Genomic DNA, 23210 nt, shown 5'->3' on the forward strand with positions numbered 1-23210 from the left:
AAACAGCCCTGGGGCGCTAAGTCATAGCAGCCTCCCTGAATTGCCCTGTGGGCCACAACGCCTCCCAGAATGTTTGCAGCACTGCATGGTGAGGCCCTGCCCCTCCTCCCCCTAGCCCTGCTCCCTACACCACGGCTTGCATGGATGTCCCTAGAGGGCAGTCTTACAGCTTTCTTCCACAGTTCCTATGCCAGCAGAACTCCCTCTCCCCTCACAGAGAAGCCAGGACTTTTAAGACTCCTTGCACCGCTCCAGTCTTTTTATCTGGCATAAAGGGGGCCAGAAGGAGGATGAGGATTTCACCTTATGTGCCTTATGGAATATACAGTGTACTGAAACTGTTGTGAGAGAGTGTAACATGACCTGAACTCTATATTTTTATAAACAGGGCTCCCGGAGTATAATGAGCAACAGCCTTTGTTGTCCCTAGGGATCACCTTCTTCCATATCTTCTATGGGAAACAGACATGTCTCACAACCACATAGCTATACTGCACTTGATGAAAATGTCTGCTCTCTCACAAAAAAAGCTATCTGCAGCCAGCAGTCAGTGATGCATACTAGATGGCTGCCTTCTCAACATGGGAGCAAAAGGGCAAACGAATCACATTACACTCCATGAATAAAGACTGAGTCTTAATGCAACAGCTACTTAATGATTTCATTTTCAATACACTAGACAGTTTGGCCTCATTTCCAAAAATGCCAAGCACCCACAACTCCCACTGAAGCCAATTGGAAGTGCAGGTTCTCAGCACCTCTGGGACCCAGAACGCTTGTGAAAGTTCTCTAACCTGAAAGAAAAAAGAAACACCCTTTCCTCTCCCCCCCCACCCCCCCCCCCCAAAAAAAATTCAGAGCATGTATTAGAGATGAGTCTGAAGTTCAGATCCAGATCTGCATTTGAGCTATCTGGGGCATTCTAACCTGGGATTCTGGTTCAGGTCCATACCCAGTAATGCAGAAATTGCACTTTGCAGAATCCCCTGAATCATTCTTCTACTTCATCTGCAACCAAAGGAGATGCTGTGCCAAATTCTGCCCTCAGTTATATCTGTGCAAACCAACTGACTTGTGACTGAGAGCAGAATTTGTCCCCGTTTTCCTAGCCATGGTCACAAATAAGAAAGGAGAGTGGTTTCAGCTTGCTCTGAGGTGATTTTATCAGGCTTGGTTTTGGACACACTGTACGCACAAGTTAAATAAGATAATGTGCAAACCATTAGAAACAAAGAAAATAGTATTTTTAACTACTGTGTGGTATTATTGACAAGGTTTTGTTCACAGAGTTCTTTAAAAAAAAAAAGCAGTGTGTGAAGGAGGAATGGGAGAACAAATCTACACCAGTCAGGCAGGACCTAGTTAACACCTAAACACCACGGTGATGGGTTGCTTTGGAGAGACCAGGGTTAGACAATGTGATGGTTTGCTTTCCAAACCTAACCCAGCCACTTTGGAAAGAACAACTCTTAAGATTTAAATACCCTAACAATTTATTTGCTTTTTAAAATGTCCCCCATTCTAAGGCAGACTGACAGCCTCTCCCACACAAAAGCTACACTCCATGTCCTGTGCTGGGCAACCCTTCAAAGCAAGCAATCCATTATTATTTATTATTGGCCTTGCCATAGTGCTTAGGAGCCTTAGTGATAGACCAGGACCTCAGTGCACTAGGCGCTGTACAAACAGAACAAGAGGACAGTCCCTGCCCCAAAGAGTTTACAGTGTAAGTACAAGGCTAGCAACAACAGATGGATACAGGCAGATGGAGTAGTACAAGGCAAAAATGTGAAAAATATTGGCCAACATGATAGGCAGTGGTCTCAGTAGATCAGCAGCCTAACCATCGTCAAGGTTCTTGTAGGCATTGTGGCAAAGAAGGGTTTTAAGGAGAGATTTGAAGGATAATGAGGCGGCGTTGCAGACATTTATGGGGAGCAAGGGAGAAAGCACAAAGGTGAATGTTTGAAAACTGAACAGGTGGGTGATGGAGGCGGGCATCATGGGCTGATCAGAGTTTGGAGCAGACACCTCAGCAGGGAATGAGAGATGATGAATAGAGGGGTGATAGGCAGTTGGGGAGTCCTAAAAGCGAAGACAAGCATCTTATGTCTGATGTGAAGGACAACGAGGAGGGGCAGTGAGGGGATGCACAGAGATGGGTGATGTGGTCAAAGTGATGGGACAGGAAAATGAGCTTTGCAGCAGCATTCTGAATGGATACAAGTGGGGCAAGATTGCGTTGATCAAAGCCAGAGAACAGGATGTTGCAGTAATGGAGATGTGAGATGATGTGATCCTGGATGAGAGTTTTAGCTGAGGAAAAGCTGCATCTTAGAGATGTTACGTAGAAAGAATCTGCAAGATTTAGACACAGTCTGGATGTGAGGATCTAGAGAGAAGTCTGAGTCAAAGATGACACCCCGGGGGCCAGAGTGACAGGCAGGGTGGTGGTGTTGTGATCATATTGTGGTCATTGTGATTGAGAAAGGCAGCAGCGGAAAGGGCTTAGAGGGGAAGACTAAGAGCTCTGTTTTGGCAGTGTTGAGCTCTGGCTTCTTTATAAGTGTGGACAAGGAGGATGACTTAGCACCATTCTTCTCAGTCAGCAGGAAACTCACCTTGTCAATATTCCCATTTTTATTTGAAAAATTCTTAATGGGATAAGCCCTCAAAACAAAACCAGCCTCTTGCATGTCAAAAGAAGTCAGATGAAGAGTATTTATTGCCAGCACTTCTCCCCTCACCCTAAATGGCTGATTAATTTTATTCCTTAGGACATCTATCATTTCATATCCCACATAATTTTTTTTCCTGCTGGCACTGCCTTATTTTCACGCATCAAGAGAAGATGTGCAGACACAAACCAATTCACAACTCGGAGTAATTGTTTGAGAAACAAACAGCAGTTTCACCGGGGTCCTAGCAAGAATATCATGAATTGATGCTTCTCATCTCTTCATTATCTTTCTGCAAGAGTTGGCTGGGATCACGTGTTCTCTGCCTCTGTGCAGTGACATTGGAACTTGTCATCCCTCCCATTTGTAACAGACTGTTTGGGAGGCAGCAACCACTTACAATGTAACAATCGGAGGCCCTTGCTAAGCTGGAGAGACTTTCAAAAGAAACAGAACATAAGCCAGAGAGGAGTATTCCGCTGGTATGTGCATCATGGCCCCCTCACTTATATATGTATGCTGCTGTGAAAATAAAGCCGTAAGCTGAGGTTTTCAATGTCTAAACATCTCTTCTGTTTAAAACAGCTGCTGAATTTTAATCAGAACTTAAAAATCAAAATCACAACCCTGGCTAATGCAGTACATCCCATCAAAGTGCTTCCATGTCTCCATTTTTGTGGGGATTTTTTAATTTGTACTGTTTGGTTGGGTTTTTAAATTAGACCTTTTGTGCTGCCTTTAAAGTATTTGCATTCAAAGTCATGCTGCAAGATATTAGCCCTGTATGTAAGTGAGAGACCTTCTCCAGGTAGGGAGTCAGTGATCTTCATTTTAAGGAAAAACTTGAAATGTACTTGCCTATGAAATGGCTAGTGCTAATGCCACATGACTGAAACCACCCCCATCTGAAAGAGAAATAATGTATCCATCACAAGGCTGGAAATTTACAAGGAATATCAAAAACTGATTCAGGCAAAACTGTTTGCAGTTCTCAAACCTTACTGAACAACATATAAATAATGCAGGAATCTAGAGATTGGGATCAAAAATAATTGAAGCAATTAGGGGATGATTTTTAAGACAGTTACAAAGGGTAATAAAGTTATCAAGTAACTAGCCAGTGTTACTAAGAAAGGCTGTGAAAGCAAGTGTGTGTGTGTGTGTGAGACAGAGACAGAAAAAGAAAATGAATAGGTAGGTTATTGATTTTGATCCACACTCCTGCAACTACACACAATAAACAGGTGTGTAATTTAGTTTTTAATTTTTGTCTTGAACATACAGCTGTGAATTGTAGCTATTTGGTCTTTCAATGGGGTCAGGCTCTATGCTGGTGGGCTGGGCTCTCAGTTCTTCCTGTCAGAAAAGATGCGCCTCCACCATTAGTCAAACTGGCAAATTTGTTCTTGGATCCAATGATTCCACAACAAGTGGCCATGACACAACTTGCTCCTTTCAGTGCCAGGGGTTCTCAACCTCTCTCTTTCTGAGTCCCCCCTCTCCCCAAGAACATGCTATAAAAACTCCATGGCCCACCTGTGCCACAACAAAATTTTTCTGCATATAAAAGGCAGGGCCAGCGTTCGGGGGTAGCAAGCAGGGCAACTGCCCAGGGCCCCATGCCACAGGGGCCCCTGCAAAGCCACATTGCTAGGCTTCAGCTTCAGCCCTGGGTGGCAGGACTCAGGGCCTCGGGCTTCAGCCCCAGGCAGTGCGACTTCGGTTTTCTGCCCTGGGCCCTAGAGAGTCTAATGCTGGCCCTGCTTGGCAGACCCCCTGAAACCTGCTTGAAGCCCCACAGGGGCCCCTGGTTGAGAACCACTGCTGTAGAAGAGAGGAAAAACAGTTCTTAAGCAGAAACTAAGAGACTAAAATGGCCTGGGACCTGGTTATGCACCCGACCAGTTCTCATCGTTTCCCCATCCAGGTCGTTACCGTCAATCAGGAGATTCTTGCCACCAGAGCCTATGCTTGGACTCTGTCCTCACTGCAGGGCTCTCTCAGAAGTGAGAACTCTCACAAGCTCCTAAATCTGGCAGCTGTCAGGGCTTGATGCAACATGCATTTCTTCTGCTTAGGGCTCATGTTAGTATTTTGTTCTTACTTCATGCTTTGGCAAATGGCATGTCTAACATTTGACTCTCTGTAACTGCAGTGTTTTACTACCATAGCCCCAGGATTTAGCGAGAAGAAAAACGCCAAAGGACCTGGTTGCAGGCATCAGTGGTTTGCAAGTGCCCTTGTCTTGTCCAGTGGGCGTTACTGCAGCAAATAGAAATTGCAAGCAGAGGCCGAATGGCAATGAGTCAGCCAGGCAGAAAGGCATGAGAACAAAATGAACGGAAAGGCAATAAACCTGTAATATTTCACCATCCGTACTGAATTCCTGGATAACCTCAATCTATGAGCGTTATAGGAGATGAACGTCTATGAGTGTCCCTGGAGATGTAGTTACAGTACATTAATGACATCACCAATGAAGAGAAACAGCAAAGTGAATGCACTTTCTCTCCACTGTGGTGAAACCATCATGAGGGAGGGATGGTGCAGCTGGCACCCCAGCCTCTTTGTCAATTCTTAAGCCCCTCAGATTCTCCTGCAGTTATCAGATAACTTCCCAGCGAGCAAAGAAAAGGCTCCCAGGGTTTACTGGCTTCCCTGAAGGAAACAGGAGTAAGGGAAGTCACAAGGCAATGCCAAGCAGTGATAGAGGCCCTGATTCAGAAAAGCATCCCTCTTTAGGAAGGGCATTTAAGCAAAGGCTTAAACACTTCCTGCACAGGTGCCATATTTGTGAAATACTTGGGGATGAGGGAACAGAAGAACACAGAGGTCTCAGAGCTTAGGAGAGAAGTAAATACCATGTGGTACAATGAATGAAATGTAAAAAATTACACTCACACACATACACACACAGAGAGATGCATTCTCTAGAAATAGCTAGGAAGCAACCCAAAGTTTAGAATCAGAGAAGAGAAAGTTTAAAAGCAGGAAAATGAGATTTCCCTGCTTCTCTTTGACACACACAGATTGCAATAGTTCATTTCAGGGAGATAGTAGGGGAGACCCTATTACTCAGGATATTTAAAACTAGATTGGACAAAGCTCTAGAAAATGTACAATAGGGAACAACCCTGCGCTTGATTTCCCAGGGGACGGATTCACCAAGGATCCAAATGGGCCACCTTTTTTTAAATGTTCTCTAAGTTTGCACTCACAAATTAAATGATTTAAATATCTAACTAGCTGACTGTACCCCAAAAATCAGGCAGAAAATCCACAGTCAATCTTTTGCACCATCAGTGCAGCAGCTGCAGGAGGTGCCAAGCATACATTCGTATGAAATATAATCACTTACTGGCCTTGTCTGGAAGTTAGTCACATAGCACTATGTTGGCACATGCTAATCACCTGACCAAGTGGAGTCCTGCTTTCTTTCGTATTTTCTAGGCACTCTTGCATTTGTCCCTATAGCCTACTTGGTGCAGAAATAACAAAGACCAAAAAAAGCCAATTCCCTATTAGCAACACAGAAATCTCAGGCAGCCAATTAGAACAGAGCTCTTTAAAGAGATATAAACCCAAGAGTTTTGTATTGAGATAGGTGCTACAGATGGCATACCAGATGAGGATTAATTTAGAAATCATGTTTCTTAAAATGATATGGTCTACCTTTCCAGTTCTATATTTTCCTTTTTTGACTTGAAGCAGGGATTTAAGTTCCTCTCCCAGCTATGAATTTTTCATGAACAAGCATTACAAAAATAGTAGTAATGAAGCACAAAATCCAATAACATATTGCAAAATTTTCGATGTGAACAACTGTGCAACCTAGCTACCTATGAATGGATATGTGAGGAAATATAGATATTTGCATGCTCATACCTCGTTCCACCTTTGAAAATTTTTTCTCCAACATTTAGAAATCACTAATCCTAAATAATGCTTTCTAGCAACTTTATTTCAGACAGGATCCTGATTTACAAAGGCAGGGGTAATAGATCATTGTTATATCTTGATTTTTTTCCTTTTATGCGGAAAGGAAAGTTCAGTATAAATAAGTCTCCTAAGATGTATATTTCCAGTTAGATTGCACCCTGATCTGATGCATAATGCAAGCTGATTCATTTACTATCCTTTATCCCTTTAAAAGCATTTTTGGAAGACCCAGTGACATCTGATAATTAAAAGACACTATCTCTCACTGATGCAGTGAGAAAGACATTCATTTTTAGATTCTGCCATTAAAAAATTTACCAAAAACCACAACAGTGGAAGATATCAGAATAGGGAGTCACAACATTCCACAAAATGCAAATAAAATGCAAATAAGTTACCCCGTCCCACATCCGAGTTGCAATGTAAGTGAAAAACACACAGCAAAACTGTGTAACAAAAAGAGAAAGTTCAAAGCTCTGAAGTACCCCCTCTTTGTAAAGGTTTCCTCAAGATTATGACAAGATTATGCCATCCACGTAAACCACATCACCATGTTTCTTGTGAGAACGGTTGTTTTCAGTCACGCCATCACCTTAGCAATACATACAAGTTAAGTTGTTTCATGGCTCATCTCTATATTACCCTCTACTCAACACCAAGGATTTAGCCTGTCTTCTAGACCTCATGTTAAAATGAGGGGAGAGAAGGAAAAGAGGATAAAAAGCGTCACTTACCCTTAAATTATTTCAACACCATCCCGCTTTCCCTGTTCTGTTTAAGATGTGGGCCTCCCTTTTGGTTACTTTTTCCAAATTTGGTCTTTGGGTAGGTGAAGAGGAGAGTGGAAGGGTTTATACTTGCTGATGAAGGAGACTGTAAAACAAAGAGAAGTGATTTAGTGCAAAATAGTCCCCTATGCACATACATATCAGATTAAATTCAATTATTGACACCTACATCAATGCAATGCTTTCTATTGTTTTTATGCACACATACAAATATCACATGGATCAAGGAGAATGCAGTTGTCAGTTATTTGGAGGGGGAGGGGGAAGAGCGATTTGTAAAAAAATACAACAAAACAAAAAAAAAACCCAGCTTTTAAAAGGCCAACAAAGGAAGCTTCTGCTGCTCTTTAGCAAGATGCCAGCCAGTGCGCTGGGCAACTGTGCAGAAGTGGGTCTGCCCTCAGAACTTGCCCTCTCTAGGCAGGTATAGAGATGTACTCCACCATCTGGAGATGAAATAGCAGGATGAGGTGCATTGGTCTTCAGCACCTCATGCTGGACAATTTATTAAGCAGCATGGGTGGCAGAAGAAACCATCTACACATTTTTTGCTGAACAAATATAGTGGCACAATAGGGGCCATACTGAGAGAGCAAAAGGAAAATTAAGAGCTGAAGAGACAAAAAAAGATGAACAGAAAGGAACTGCTGGACACTGAGCTAATGCTTAGAGCCCAGGGCAAGATCAAACCAATCTGTGTCAAAAGGCTTTCATAAACTCTATTCATTGAGCAAAGGCAGGTATGGGAAACTGCTCGAGTCAGGCCAAAGGGCAGAAAATTCTGGAACCTTTATTTCAGCTCTTCCCCCACCCCCTAGCAAATGGACAAAAGGTTCTTCCACACTACATTCAAACGTCAACAGGCATCAAATGCAAGCATTCGTCCAAATCTTGTTGCAACAAAAGGCTGCATATCGTGGAGTGAAATTAACTATGGACAACATTTAGGGCTCCACAAGTACCCCCAAAGCTTCAGTTTATGTCACACCATCTGCTTTAACTGCAGAATTTCTTACAAGTGATTATTTCCCCCAAATACCTACAGACCCATGCATCTATTTAAACACACAGACAGACAATTGGGCTATAAAAAGTTACAGGGTAAACAGCTGCTGTACAAATAAACGTGAGGTTTTTTTTGGGGGGGGGGGTCTGAAACAATAATACGTTTTTGATGTATGATAGAAGATTCATTTTTACATCTCCAGCCCTCTCTCCACGCTTGGCTCACACCTGGACTCTTAAGGCAACATGGTGACTGGGAGAAATGTCTTGGGCTATTTCCTTGACACTGACCTCCAGCAATCATGATTTATTTTTCTACTGCACAGTTTTAGGTCCTTAAAATGTAACTTTATTTTTAGATGGTTGAAAGAAGAATGGAGATGAGAAAGGACTGATTTTCAGTGTTATCTGATGTCATTAAAACTGTCCAACCTTTTGTATCCCATTAAAATCTCTGAGACAAGCACAGAGTCGTTTCCCCCCCAACCCCATGATTAATATACATAGCTCCAAAGACAACAACAAATTACATATGTCCTTGGCTAAGTTAGGTTGTAAGGCACTAGTGGTAGGGATTGTCTTGATTTGCACTGTACGGCACCATATTTACTGATGACACCATTAGAAAATGTACAATCAGAACTATTAAACAGTGCTCACAATAAACAGCTAATGGTTACATAACATAACACTTTTCAATAGATCTCAAAGCACTTTCAAAGCTGGGAAGCTTTCCATTCCCATTTGACAGAACGGGGAAGCTCAAGCACAGCTGAAGAACTGAGGTTAAGTGCCTCACCCAAGGTCAGGGGCAGAGCTGGGAACCCAGGCCTCCTGACTTTTTACCCAGCGCTATATCTGCTGGAACACACTACCACCTTCCTGCTTTTAAACAGAAGTGTTACTATGAGCATAAGTAATATAGACTCCCTGCACATTTTAATTTTTAGTACAGAGAATAAATAATTTAAACATCTTAAAAAAGACACCCTCAGCCTAATAATTGCTGAAAGAGGTGACAAAGCTGGTTGCACCTTACTGCACCTATTAAGGGGAATGCTTGCATGGCTGCAGTCTCACTAATTTTCCTAGTGAGATTTTTAGCTCCCCTGTTACAATACAGAATAGCTCGTTGGGGCAATTGGGTTGAGGGTGTGGAACCACCTACAAACAATTCAGGGAACCTGCACATTTGCTGTCATTGCTCCTGCTCCCAAGCTATTAGATAAAAGGTAAAGCTAAAAAAAGTAGGTAATTTGAATTACTCATGGACAGCAGAAAACTGAAGCTATAATTTCCCACATGTTTTTAATGGGTGTAGGTGTATATATGTGAATACCCTTGGAAAACAGACAAACCTGATGCCCAGAGAGAGGTCTTCTTTAAAAGAATTCAGGGAAAAAGCAGCACACTTAGCCCTGGTCTACACTACGGGGTTAGCTTGAATTTAGCCGCGTTAGGGTGATTTAAAAATGACTGCGTCCACACAACCAACCCCGTTCCGTTGACCTAAAGGGCTCTTAAAATCAACTTCTATACTCCTCCCCGACGAGGGGAGTATCGTTAAAATCGACCTTGCTGTGTCGAACTTGGGGTAGTGTGGACGCAAATCAATGGTATTGGCCTCCGGGAGCTATCCCGGAGTGCTCCATTGTGACAGCACTTTGAACTACAATGCACCAGCCAGATACACAGGAAAAGCCCCAGGAACTTTTGAATTTCATTTCCTGTTTGGTCAGCGTGGCGAACTCAGCAGCACTCAGCAGCACAGGTGACCATGCAGTCCCCCCAGAATCGCAAACGAGCTCCAGCATGGACCGAAAGGGAGACACTGGATCTGATTGCTATACGGGGAGAAGCATCTGTGCAGGCCAAACTCTGATCAAAAAGAAGAAATGCAAATATATATGCCAAAATCGCACAGGGTATGGTGGAGAGAGGCTACAACAGGGACACACAGCAGTGCCACGTGAAAGTTAAGGAGCTCAGGCAAGCCTACCAAAAGACAAAGGAGGCAAACGGTCGCTCCGGGTCAGAGCCCCATACATGCTGCTTCTATGATCAGCTGCACGGCATTCTAGGGGGGACCCCACCACTATCCGGGGACACCTGCAAGGGGGGAGTCTCACGAAACAGGGAGGAGGATTTTGTGGATGAGGAAGAGGAGGAGGAGGAGGAGAATGTGCAGCAGGCAAGTGGTGAACCTGTTCTCCCTGGCAGCCAGGACCTTTTCATCACCCTGGAGCCAATACCCTCCCAAGGCGGGATCCCCGACCCTGAAGCAGGAGAAGGCAGCTCTGGTGAGTGCACATTTGTAACTACAGTACAGGGTTTAAAAGCAATAGTGTTTAATGTTTGATTTGCCCTGAAGAATTGGGATGCATTCGCGGCCAGTACAGCTACTGGAAAAATCTGTTCACATGTCTGGGGATGGAGCAGGAATCCTCCAGGGACATCTCCATGAAGCTCTCCTGAAGGTACTCTGAAAGCCTTTGCAGAGGGTTTCTGGGGAGAGCTGCCTTATTTTGTCCTCCGGGTAGGACACTTTACCACACCAAGCCAGTAGCAAGTATTCTGGAATCATTGCAGCACAAAGCATGGCAGCGAATGGTCCTGGGTTTTGGTCGCATTCAAGCAACATACGGTCTTTATCTTTCTGTGTTAGCCTCAGGAGAGTGATATTCATGGTCACCTGGTTGAAATAGGGGAAATTTTGTAAGAGAACAGTAAAAGGACCCTGTTCATGCTGGGCTGTTTGCGCTTGGCTACAAGGGAACATCCCATGGCCACGCGGCGGGGGGGAGGGGAGAGGGGATCATCCCAGAGAATAGAAACGTGGAGAGGTGGGGGGAGGTGTGTGCTGCACATCCACCTGAAAACCGCAGCCCCTCCTTTTAAATGCGAAACCCAACCCATTGATTGCTCTGGGAAAGGAGAGCGCTGCAATTTGAAAACATTGTCACATGTTATGAAGGCGTAAGAAGCAAACCCTGCGTACCAAAAGGCTTACCATGGCTGCCTGGAAACTGCATTCTGTTTCCCAGCCGTGTGTGTGTGTGATGTTGTGTGTGATGTGTCACCATACCGGCAGGCGCTCAATATAAAAGGCAAAATGCGACCTTGTACCTAAAGCACATGTGCTGTCTGCTGTGAATTGCTTGATTCACTGTGAAAGAGTCTCCCTTTTGTTCTCAGAAATGTATCAGCTTAAATTTTACTCTCCCTTTTTATCTCCCCCCCAGGTGCAAATGTTTCTACGCTCCCCCTATCATCTCCGTCCCTGAGGTTATCGCAGATTAGAAAGCGAAAAAAACGGACTTGCGATGACATGTTTTCCGAGCTCATGCAGTCCTCCCGCACTGATAGGGCACAGCTTAATGCATGAAGGCATTCAGTGGCAGAGGCCAGGAAAGAATTAAGTGAGCACGAAGAACGGAGGCAGGACGCGATGCTAAGGCTAATGGGGGAGCAAACGGACATGATGAAGCATCTGTTGGGGGAGCAACCGGACATGATGAAGCGTCTGTTGGAGCTGCAGGAAAGCCAACAAGAACACAGACCCCTGCTGCATCCATTGTATAACCGCCTGCCCTCCTCCCCAAGTTCCATATCCGCCTCACCCAGATGCCCAAGAACACGGGGGGAGGCTCCGGGGACCCAGCCACTCCACTCCAGAGGATGGCCCAAGCAACAGAAGGCTGTCATTCAAATAGTTTGATTGTTAGTGTGACTACAATAAACAATGTGGTCTTGCCCTTCCCTCCTCCCCCACCCCATCCGGGCTACCTTGTCCGTTATCTCATTTTTTAAAAAATTAATAAAGAAAGAATGCACGGTTTCAAAACAATAGTTACTTTGTTTCGAAGGGGAGAGGGTGGTTGGCTTACAGGGAATTAAAATCAACAAAGGAGGCAAGTTTGCATCAAAGAGAAACACACACAACTATCATATTATAGCCTGGCCAGTCATGAAACTGGTTTTCAAAGCCTCTCTCTGATGCGCAGCGCGCCTAGCTGTGCTCTTCTAATCGTGCTCGTGTCTGGCTGCTCAAAATCGGACGCCAGGTGATTTGCCTCAACTTCCCACCCCACCATAAATGTCTCCCCCTTACTCTCACAGATATTATGGAGCACACAGCAAGCAGCAATAACAATGGGAATGTTGGTTGCGCTGAGGTCTGACCTAGTCAGCAAATAGCACCAGCGAGCTTTGAAATGTCCAAAGGCACATTCTACCACCATTCTGCATTTGCTCAGCTTATACTTGAACTGCTCCTTACTACTGTCCAGGCTGCCTGTGTAAGGCTTTGTAGGGGGAGGGACAGCTCAGTGGTTTGAGCATTGGCCTGCTAAACACAGGGTTGTGAGTTCAATCCTTGACGGGGCCATTTGGGATCTGGGGCAAAAACTGGGGATTAGTCCTGCTTTGAGCAGGGGGTTGGACTAGATGACCTTCTGAGGTCCCTTCCAACCCTGGGATTCTATGAGCCATGGGAGCAAGGGATAGGCTGGGTCCCCAAGGATAACAATTGGAATTTCAACATCCCCAATGGTAATTTTCTGGTCTGGAAAGTAAGTCCTTTCTTGCAGCTGCTCCAACAGCCCAGAGTTCCTAAATATGCGAGTGTCATGCACCTTTCCTGGCTATCCCACGTTGATGTCAGTGAAACATCCCTTGTGATCCACCAGTGCTTGCAGCACCATTGAGAAGTACCCCTTGCAGTTTATGTGCTGGTTGGCAAGCTGGTCCGGTGCCAAGATGGGGATATGCATTCCGTCTATCTCCCCACCACAGTTAGGGAACCCCATTGCAGCAAAGCCATTCAGTATGACCTGCACATTTCCCAGAGTCACTATCCTTGATAACAAAACGTCAATGATTGCATTGGCTACTTGGATCACAGCAACCTCCATAGTAGACTTGCCCACTCCAAACTGATTCCCAAATGACCAGTAGCAGTCAAACGTTGCAAGCTTCCACACGGCTATCGCCACGCACTTCTCAACTGTCAGGGCAACTCTCATCTTGGTATTCCTGCGCGTCAGGGTGGGGGAAAGCAACTCACAGAGTTCCAGGAAAGTGCCCTTACACATGCAAAAGTTTTGCAGCTGCTGTGAATCATCCCATACCTGCAACACTATGTGGTCCCACCAGTCTGTGCTTGTTTTCCTGGCCCAGAATCGGCATCCCACTGTATCAACCAGCCCCACTGCCACCATGATGTCCCAATTGCCACAGCCCATGCTTTCAGGAACGTCTGTGTCCATGTCCTCTTCAAAATCCTCCTTGTGCTGGCATCTCTTAGCCCGGTTCTGCATATAGTCCAGGATAATGCGTGAGGTGTTTACAATGCTCACAACAGCAGCAGTGACGGTGAGCTGAGTGGGCTCCATGCTTGCCGTGGTATGGTGTCTGCACGGGTAACCCAGGAAAAAAGGCGCAAAACGATTGTTTGCTGTTGCTTTCACAGAGGGAGGGGCGACTCACAACATGTACACAAAACCACCCACGACAATGTTTTTGCCCCATGAGGCAACCCAGAATTCCAATGGGCAGCGGAGACTGCGGGAACTGTGGGATAGCTACCCACAGTGCACCGCTCTGTAAGCTGATGCTAGCCACGGTAATGAGGACACACTCCGCCGACTTAATGCGCTTAGTGGGGCCATACGCAATCGACTGTATAAAACAGATTTCTAAAAATCAACTTCTATAAAGTCGACCTAATTTCATAGTGTAGATCTACCCTTAGTCTTTGCTCTACCCCTAGGAATTTCTGTAGAGGCCATTGTTAGCACGTGACTCATGTTACTGATTGCAGATCATCACAAGGGTCACTTTGGATGGGTCATGTTTGTGGCTTTAGATTAACCCAAAGGAGCAATGGGATGAATGAGCCAGTGGAGTAGCTGAACTAAGCAGAAAAGCTCCCACGGGGACTAAAGAATATATTTTTGGTATCTGCTATTTTAAACGAAAGGTCAGAGTCCAGAGTCCTAAGTGAGGGTTGATTTGTGGGAGAGAGAGTTAAGAAAGCAGTTATTGGAGTTGGTGTGCAATAGGCCAGATGGAAAGATGGATCTGATACATCTGAAACCCAAGGCACAAATGGCCCTAGTAAAAAGAACATCAGAAGATTAAGTACTATAACTTGAACCCACACACTTAATTAACCACATTCCTGTGGCCTGGGGTTACGCATGCTCCCCCAAAGATTCATCTAGCTTTCATAATATTAGCTGTAATGTTTGGAAACTGATTGTCCCAGGGAATTGGTAACAAGATACAGAGTCTTTCACTATGAGGTTGATAGTCTGAGTCCAGCTCCGGTCCGCAGTGATATGACCTAATGGCTATTCACTGATGTATCTGAAGGAGGTTAGAGGTCTCAATCCTCTTCCAGTGAATAGGTTTTGAAATAACAACACACAGTAGAGATGCTAAGAACTGAATGGGCCATGGAGATGCAAATCTCCTCCTACTCTTAGTAAAAAACAATATGAGCACACAGGCAGGTCAGACTGGATGGTTTACTTGTTCTGTGTCTGTACATCACTAGCACAGTGGGGTGCTGGTCCATGACTAGGGCTCTGACATGCTATGATAATACAAATAAATAAATGTGAGGGACATTTCCACTGTTCTTGTCTGTGCCAAACCTAGTTTGCTGCTGAATAAAGAATTTCAGGTCTCCTGCCAGTTCAGTACCTTTCACCAACACTAAATTAGTTGTGAAAATGTTTAGACTGTGATTCTCGAAGTAGTCTAAAGGAGTAGTAGATGCCCAAATACCACTGGATGTAATGGGCTTGGGCACATAAATCTCCTAAGATTTGTCTACACTGCAACCAGAAGTGTGATCGCAACACCTGTAGACACTAGCTTTAATCTAGCTAGCATTGGTACCAAGAGCAATGAAACCACAGCAGCATGGGCTTCCTAGCAGGCTTACAAGCCAGGCTGGGACACTCGGTGCTTACTGAGGTGGCTAGCCCCCCCTGACATCTGTGCTGCCACAGCTCCACTACCATTGGTAATGGTGCTTAGCTTCGGGCCCTCCACGTCTCCTCTGGCTAGATTAAAACTGGCTTAGGTATGTCGACATGTGCTGCACACACACACACCCCGATTGCAGTGTAGCCATACCCTGAGACTCCTTTGAAAGTCACAACCTTCAAGTCTCAAGTTGAAGTTTAACTTCCAGTGCACATCAAAACTACATCTGAAAGAGAGTTCCCCCAACTTGCTTATTACAACAGCCACAAGTAGGAAAACATCCATTACAAACAAGCACTTTGGCTGTTTTTTTTATTGCCTTAGCTGCCATCCAACATATAGATCCCATTATGAAAGTGCTATTTTATCGCAGTGCCACTCTATAGAGAGAAGATACAAATAAAATCCTTCAAGGGAAATTAGGAGAGGTTATTTTTGTTGTTGCTGCCTTTGTTAATCTGAGTAGAATAGCAGGAGCTGTTGGCCTTTTTAGCAGGCTGACAGGCCTCAAGGCAGGGACAGCTTCACAGGTTTGGCCATGTGCACGCCACATGTGCACGCCAGTTTGAAAATAAATCTAACCTTCTGATGTCTGGTTTCAGAGTAGTAGCCGTGTTAGTCTGTATTCGCAAAAAGAAAAGGAGTACTTGTGGCACCTTAGCGACTAACAAATTTATTTGAGCATAAGCTTTCGTGAGCTACAGCTCACTTCATTGGATGCATTCCAATGTCTGTTTCTGTGCCATCATTCCTCCCTGGAAAAATCTGTGTGCCTGGAAGAGTTTCCCAGAGGTCTGTTGTACCTTCCCTTGTCAGAAGCTCATTACAGCATGTTTATGAAGGGTAGGGGCAGAAAGGATCTTGGGAACTGCAATCCCAACAATCATCCATGCCAAACCCCAGCAGCTAAGAACACAATGAAATTACAGAAAAAGAATCTAACTTTATCAGTGTGTCTTTCTATCTATATACGGACAGAGACTGACCTTCAGACAGATGGGTGATAGGTACAATATAGATTAGAGGATGGGTGTGATAGGCATGCAGACACAAGGAATGTGTTTGCATGTGTAGTACCATATTTTTGACACCAAGGTGTGCCAAGATGTATACTCATCTTCCCATCAAGACATCCACAGCTTTCTAATTCTATAAATCCAGCTGACCTTGGACTCCAATGGGCTTGGTAAGACCACAGGGAGAAAGATGCTTGGCAATTATTTTCCACCCCGGAAATTCACTGAGCTTAAAGTTAGTCTTGTATAGGATCTCCAGTCATATTTCAGCTAAGTGCAAGTTATCTGGGAGGAGGGGGAAGGATGGGATAGAGGGAAAAACAGCAAAGAAAACCTTTGAGTTTTCAGAGTGAGTTCAAAGATGCTGCATGGGAATTCGGTTTCCTGAACTCAGAAGTTCCATTTCTGCTTAGCCTGACCTGACACCAAGAAACCTCACCTAATTTTACACTGCAACAGGTTTCAGCACGTTATAGATGAAGCAGGAGGAGCTGGTGCAGGTTTCTTGGCAACATTTGAAATTGCACATCTTTCTCCCCGGTCCTCTGCTCCCCACCTCAGAAGTACAGGGACTTGTCCTGGGGTTCAGCCATGGTGATCTCTGGCAGGATTCCAACACTGCACAGATGGCCATGATTTGGTTACCCTGTGCTAAATCCAATCTGCACAGGCTATGCACATACCAAGTTCCAAAGCAAAATGAACATTTGTTCTACAACAAAACACACTGCAAGTGGCCCTTAACCAATTTTAACTGTTGCTACAGACAGATAAGACCATGGTAGCACATCTCACACCCTGTTGTTAGGGCAAGCTCCGCGCTGCTAAACATATGAGTGGCAATGCAGACAGATCTATATTTTGTATTTCAGTATAAATTATAGAGCAGCATAATAGAACTGAAGAGGCAGCTTTGCTCTTCCCTGCATCAGTTCTTTCACATTTTGAAGCCCATTAAATTTCTTCCCATTTAGTTGCTTTATTTTGTTTTTTTGCTGCATAAAATTGTTCCACATTCAAGAAGCAATGAAGCTGAATAAATAATCACCAACTTCCATGCAAAGCCTCCAAGAGCTGTTATGTAAAGCAGAAGGGTATCAGCAGATAGAGACGACTCTAGAACAACCTAAGGTTTAGTATTCTATGTCAGCTTGACACACAGGGGAAATAACCCTTTAATCCAGTGCAGTGTATTTCATTTGCTGTAGTGTTATGCAGTTCGAAGATGTTATGAAAGGCATCCCCAGAGAGATTTAAGACTTCAAAAACATCCCGAGTTTGAACTTAATTCCACTATTCCAAAAGGCTGTAGCAACGGAAGATGACCTTTTATGTACCTCACATGCCAGGAACTGTTCTGTCTCATAATGTCATGCCAAATTAGAATGGTCTCCTCTTGGGCTTTTTTTTTTTTTTTTAAATTAAAAGCATCTGTCACTACTAATGACACAGCATAAAAAAATCAATAACAAACAGAGGTTAAAAATCGTGACGTTAGGAGAGATTGGTAGGCCCAGGGCAGTGGTAATCAGGAATAGGGTCTTTCACATCTTTGACTTTACCAGGTCACATCCAAATCCAGGCCAGGTCACTAGTGAATGAATGTTGTTACCATCTGACCAATGTTGGTGAAATGGACCCATGCTCTCCATCCAATTCTTAATGGAGAGGTATCACAAAAATCATCACCACACTTGGTAGCTCTGCTTAGAGTCCCCACAGAAAAGAATCCAAAGACTGAATGGAACATGGAAACTGAGGTACCATCTCAGACTTAGGGGTGATCCTTCCAAGAGTTGAGGTACAGTGTAGGAAAAGCTGATGCTACCAAAGCATATGCTGTACCTATTCAGTGCATAAGGATAATGACCTCAGGCTCAAGGACTGTTAATTTAGCTACTTTCTTCAACACTAAAGACAACCCCCTGCCACACATTGTAGCAAAAGGTTGGGCAGGTAGATTGGACAGTGCCTCTTGCAATCTAAGGCTATGTCTACACTACAATCAGACTGATCCTCTGGTGATCGATGCACCGGGGGTCGATTTAGCAGGTCTAGTGAAGACCCGCCAAATCAACCGCAGATCACCCTCCGGTTGACCGCGGAACTCCACCCCAAACAAGAAGAGTAAGGTAAGTCGACGGGAGAGTGTCTCCCATTGACCCGAGTTACATCGACTCAAGCTACGTTATTCACGTAGCTGGAATAGCATAACTTAGGTCGACTTCCTCCGGTAGTGTAGACATAGCCTTGGTCACTATATTGTAGGGAAAAATATAACATAGATCTCAAAAAGCTCAAACCCAATGCTGGTCTTGAATATATAGTTACTTTGATTTTAAAATGATAGTGATTGTATAGTAATAAAATAGAAATTGACTATTAAAGCATTAACTGAGGTGACAGAATTATATGACAATACCTGCTGAATGGTGCTTAATCAACAGTAAATGCTTTACTGAGCATCTGGTATTATTTAATAGTAGCCATCTTATTAAAACAAGCTTTTGGGAACCTGCTTTAAAGTGGTTCTTTAATATTAAACGTGTCCACTAATTATATTATTTTGAGTTGAACTGTAATATTTTAGTTTTGATTAATTCAAAGACCATTTCATGGAAAAAAATAGTTACTAACCTTTTGTAACTGTTGCACTTTGAGATGTGTTGCTCATGTCCACTCCATTTCTGTTTTTAATTAAACGTAAATTTGTATTTTTAAAAAATGTTACTCCTACACAAAATATACTAGCTTCTTTGCAAAATTCTTCATAATATTAAATTATTTTGCCTGTTAAATGTGGTACAAATAGCTTTATTGTATCATCAATACTAAAAAATGTTCAGTCAGCACTGCTGAAAAAATATAAACTAAATATGTCAAAGATACATCACTTTCTAGTCTTACTATTTTTTAAATGCCTTATTTCACAGTAGATAAGTAAAAAATCTTTACCACCTGACTCAGTGCGAGGCTCATTTACTCATGCAAATTTGAAACCAAGTGTCATAATACAATGAAATTATAAAAACATATCAAAAAGAAGTTAGCAAATCACTAAATTTAGCTCCTAATGGAGTTCAATCTGCCTTACACTGCTTTATGTTAATGTGAATAGCTACAGCACTCTGTAAACATCAGAGTGCAGTTTAGAAATCATTATATGTGCATTGTATTTTGGAAAGAAGTCTTTCAGGCTTACAGGATCCTACATCTTGATCTAAGTGAGAGTTGAATTTTGATCCTAGCAGAGATTAGAAATATGCTTAGTAAAAATAAATTAAAATGCATTGTACTTATCTCACTACAAGTGCTCAGTTGTGCATATTCCTTCATCGGACATGATTTTAGTTAACCTCTTTGCAATTGCTGATACAAGTGCAGAATCTGGAATTATTACAGGCTAGATATTTTGCATTAGTATGGCTCTTCTAACTCAGTACAAAATATCAGGGCCTGATCTTCTGAAGTGCTGAGCACCTCCAGCCTGGTGCTGAATGCCCTCAACTCCCTCAGATGTCAATGAGAGTTAAGGACACTCAGCACCCTACGAGCTACAACTCTAAATGTGACCACTAATGTCAGATGAAAAATTTGTACTCCCTGAATGAATTACAGCAATCCCCATTTTAAGGCATGGTCTAGATCCCTAGTTATAATATTCTTCTCCACTTGCTAAGGCTTTTTCTACACTACCACTTTTGTCAGGAAGACTTTTGTCAGTCAGAGGTGTGAAAAAAAACAAACACACCTCTGACCAACATAAGTTTCACCTGCAAAAGTGCTGGTGTGAACAGCACTATGTCGGCAGGAGAGGCTCTCCTGCCAACACAGCTAATGCCGCTCGTTGGGAGTGGTTTAATTATGCTGGCAGAAGAGCTCTCTCCTGCCAGCAAAGAGCGGCTACACAGGAGACCTTACAGGGGCACACCTGTAGCGGTAGAGCTATGCTGCTGTAAGGTCCATAGTGTAGACATAGCCTAAGAATCCTACACCAGCACTGGCACTGCCTCTGAAAAAAGAAGCAGCCCAACTATCTTCTAGGACAGGATCAAGAGCAAAGGAGATAAAGGATCAGAGAAGACTGAAAATAAAATGGCCATGTGATCAGGCCCACATGTAATGCTCATTTAATATCTCTCACTGATATAGCATCAATATTCTGCTAGGCAGTTCAGGAATGCTAAAGGCAAAGGATCTCTTTCCTGCAGAGTTCTCCTGTAATTTAAGTAGACAGTTTACAGGAGTTTATGATTTAAGTATCCCCCTGTCGGAGACTCAGGTTTGGCTCCTGGCCTCTAAGACCCCAGACTGGTAAGTGTCCTGGAAGTTCTGCAGAGACAGCATGTCCTGACCACATATGACTTTTAAAGAGAAGAGACAGACCTGCTGTCTATATGTGTAGTCCTTCTTGGCTTGAAGGATGATGGCTGCAGCATTAAGTCTTGGCCACATGGGTGTCATGGGTAGGGGAAAAATTAGGATCCTCAATGCTCCTCCCAACCTCCTGGAGAAAGATGAAAATCAGGCAGTGTGGAGGGTAGAGGACCGGGATCCATGAAAATGTACTGAATTCCAGTCAGGAGTGGGCCAACAGTTCACTGCATAGTCCTTAGGTAAGTCAGTTAATCTTCCTGAACTTCTGTCAACCTCTAGGTAAAACCAGAGACATCAATAAAATATATAACCTAGCTGTGATTTTTTCTGTGTGCTGTAAATATACATATCTTTATGTAGATATAAATATACAATCTGTGTGACCCGGATGACTGTGGTAGACCTGTACTTTAACCATAACATCATCCATTTCTCCTAACAGATCTGACAAGGTGTGGAGAATGAGAGGGAGAAGGAGAGATGTTCTATTTAAATGTATTAAATTTTTTTTGATATTTCACATACTATTTGGAGTGTGACATTGCACTACATTTCACTCTACAGTCTGAATTTTATTTTTATCCTGAGTTAGATTTGAATCAGGTTTTGCAAAAGACAAAACAACACACTGTAATCATCCAGTGTGCCAATTAAGCTAAAACATACCCTGGAAATTAAAATTAAATGCCAAAGCTATGAAAAGAAACAGACTTTTCTCAGGAAAAAAATTAAAGAGAACATGTTCTTGGCAGTCCAAAAATGTATCCAAAGCAGTTATATAACTTACTATCATCCCTCACATCTGCATACTGTGTATCTTCATCAAATTCTGTATGTTTGTGCACATTTATAATCAAGAATTATTGAAGTTGATTCCATAAATTTCATTTAGTTGTTCACTGCTGCTATTTGTTTCCAAGGCAACAAATGCACTTTGCCCAAGCTGCACAGTAAATCATGATTGTTCTGAATTTGGGGGTCCTTGCCCCTTGTGCGGTGGAATGAATGCACTTGTACTGGCAAATAACGTGCCAGCACTTAGGCTGCAATAATTAGCCACATATTTGGTTGATTTTTTTAAAAATGAAGCTATGCTATGAAAGAAAAACGCAAAATGCAAAAGCAAATACGGACTGTGGGCTGCCATGTTTGGACGTCCAGCTACTCTTTGCTGACAGGAAAGAGACTCATGCAAAGCTTCCATCATACCTAATTTGCACCTAGGGTTGATAGTGGTTGAGAAATCCATTTTCAAATTCAGGAGTCAAGGCTAGTTCTGTCATTTTTGTCCTTTCCATCACAGAGGATGCAAAAGGATAAAATAAAACAGAAAACCAATGAACAACACTTGAAATGCAAACATTATATACAACATAGCATCTACCTCCTTATTTTTATTTGCTGTTAATGCCCATCCCTCGCTCCTTACCTCACCTCACCTTTCTTTGTCTGTTAACGTCATTTCTTGTGGTTGGCTAATTAAACACCTAGAGCAGGAGTAGGCAACCTATGGCATGCATGCCGAAGGCAGAATGCGAGCTGATTTTCAGTGGCACTCACGCTGCCCGGGTCCTGGCCCCCGGTCCGGGGGGCTCTGCATTTTAATTTAATTTTAACTGAAGTTTCTTAAACATTTTAAAAACCTTCTTTACTTTACATACAACAATAGTTTAGTTATATATTACAGACTTATAGAAAGAGACCTTCTAAAAACGTTAAAATGTATTACTGGCACACGAAACCTTAAATTAGAGTGAATAAATGAAGTCTCGGCACACCACTTCTGAAAGGTTGCCGACCCCTGACCTAGTGCATGGTGCCCAGTATTTTCAGCTCTCATTAAAGTTAAACAGGCACTCAGCTCTTTGCAAGATTTTCATCTTCAGGCAGCAAGATTTTGGGAAGCAGGGTCTTATTTCTGAAAAACACCATGCAAATTGATGATGCTTATAATAGAATGGCAGTGTCTTCTGTTGACACACCCTGTTAGCAGGTGTTGGACCCTACACGGACATGCTAATTTAGGCCTCGTTTACACAGAAATTTGCACCAAGTTCTTACTAATTTGCTATAGCAGGTGCAGCTTGTAGAGCTTGGGGGGATATTTTGGGGGAAGACGTCTCCAGATGGGCTCTTCCCCGGTTCTTTGTTTAACACGCTTGGTGGTGGCAGCACAGGGTTCAAGGACAAGGCAAAGTTTGTACAGGGAAACTCTTTCTGGTGGACACCAGGAAGACTGGCATCCTCAGAGACAGTTGGTAGTTCCAACTAAGTACTGGGTAAAGCTATTAAGCTTAGCCCACGATCATCCTAGTGGCCATGCTGGGGTGAACAGGACCAAAGACCGTTTGGGGAGGTTATTCCACTGGGACGGAATGAGCAAGGATGTTTCTGCCTATGTCCGATCTTGT

At 43.4% G+C, this 23210-nt stretch overlaps 1 protein-coding gene across 2 annotated transcripts in view; it reads right to left on the reverse strand.

Moving 5' to 3' along the window:
• NEXMIF (neurite extension and migration factor) overlaps positions 1-23210 on the reverse strand; it is a 240304-nt gene that overhangs the window by 54775 nt on the left and 162319 nt on the right. For both annotated transcript variants that reach the window (XM_043523178.1, XM_037909167.2), the window contains exon 2: positions 7352-7490. The gene's annotated coding sequence lies outside the window, so the exon portion shown is untranslated. The remainder of the gene's footprint in view (positions 1-7351; positions 7491-23210) is intronic.

Source organism: Chelonia mydas, chromosome 9 (assembly GCF_015237465.2).
Source record: "Chelonia mydas isolate rCheMyd1 chromosome 9, rCheMyd1.pri.v2, whole genome shotgun sequence".
NCBI lineage: Eukaryota > Metazoa > Chordata > Testudines > Cheloniidae > Chelonia > Chelonia mydas.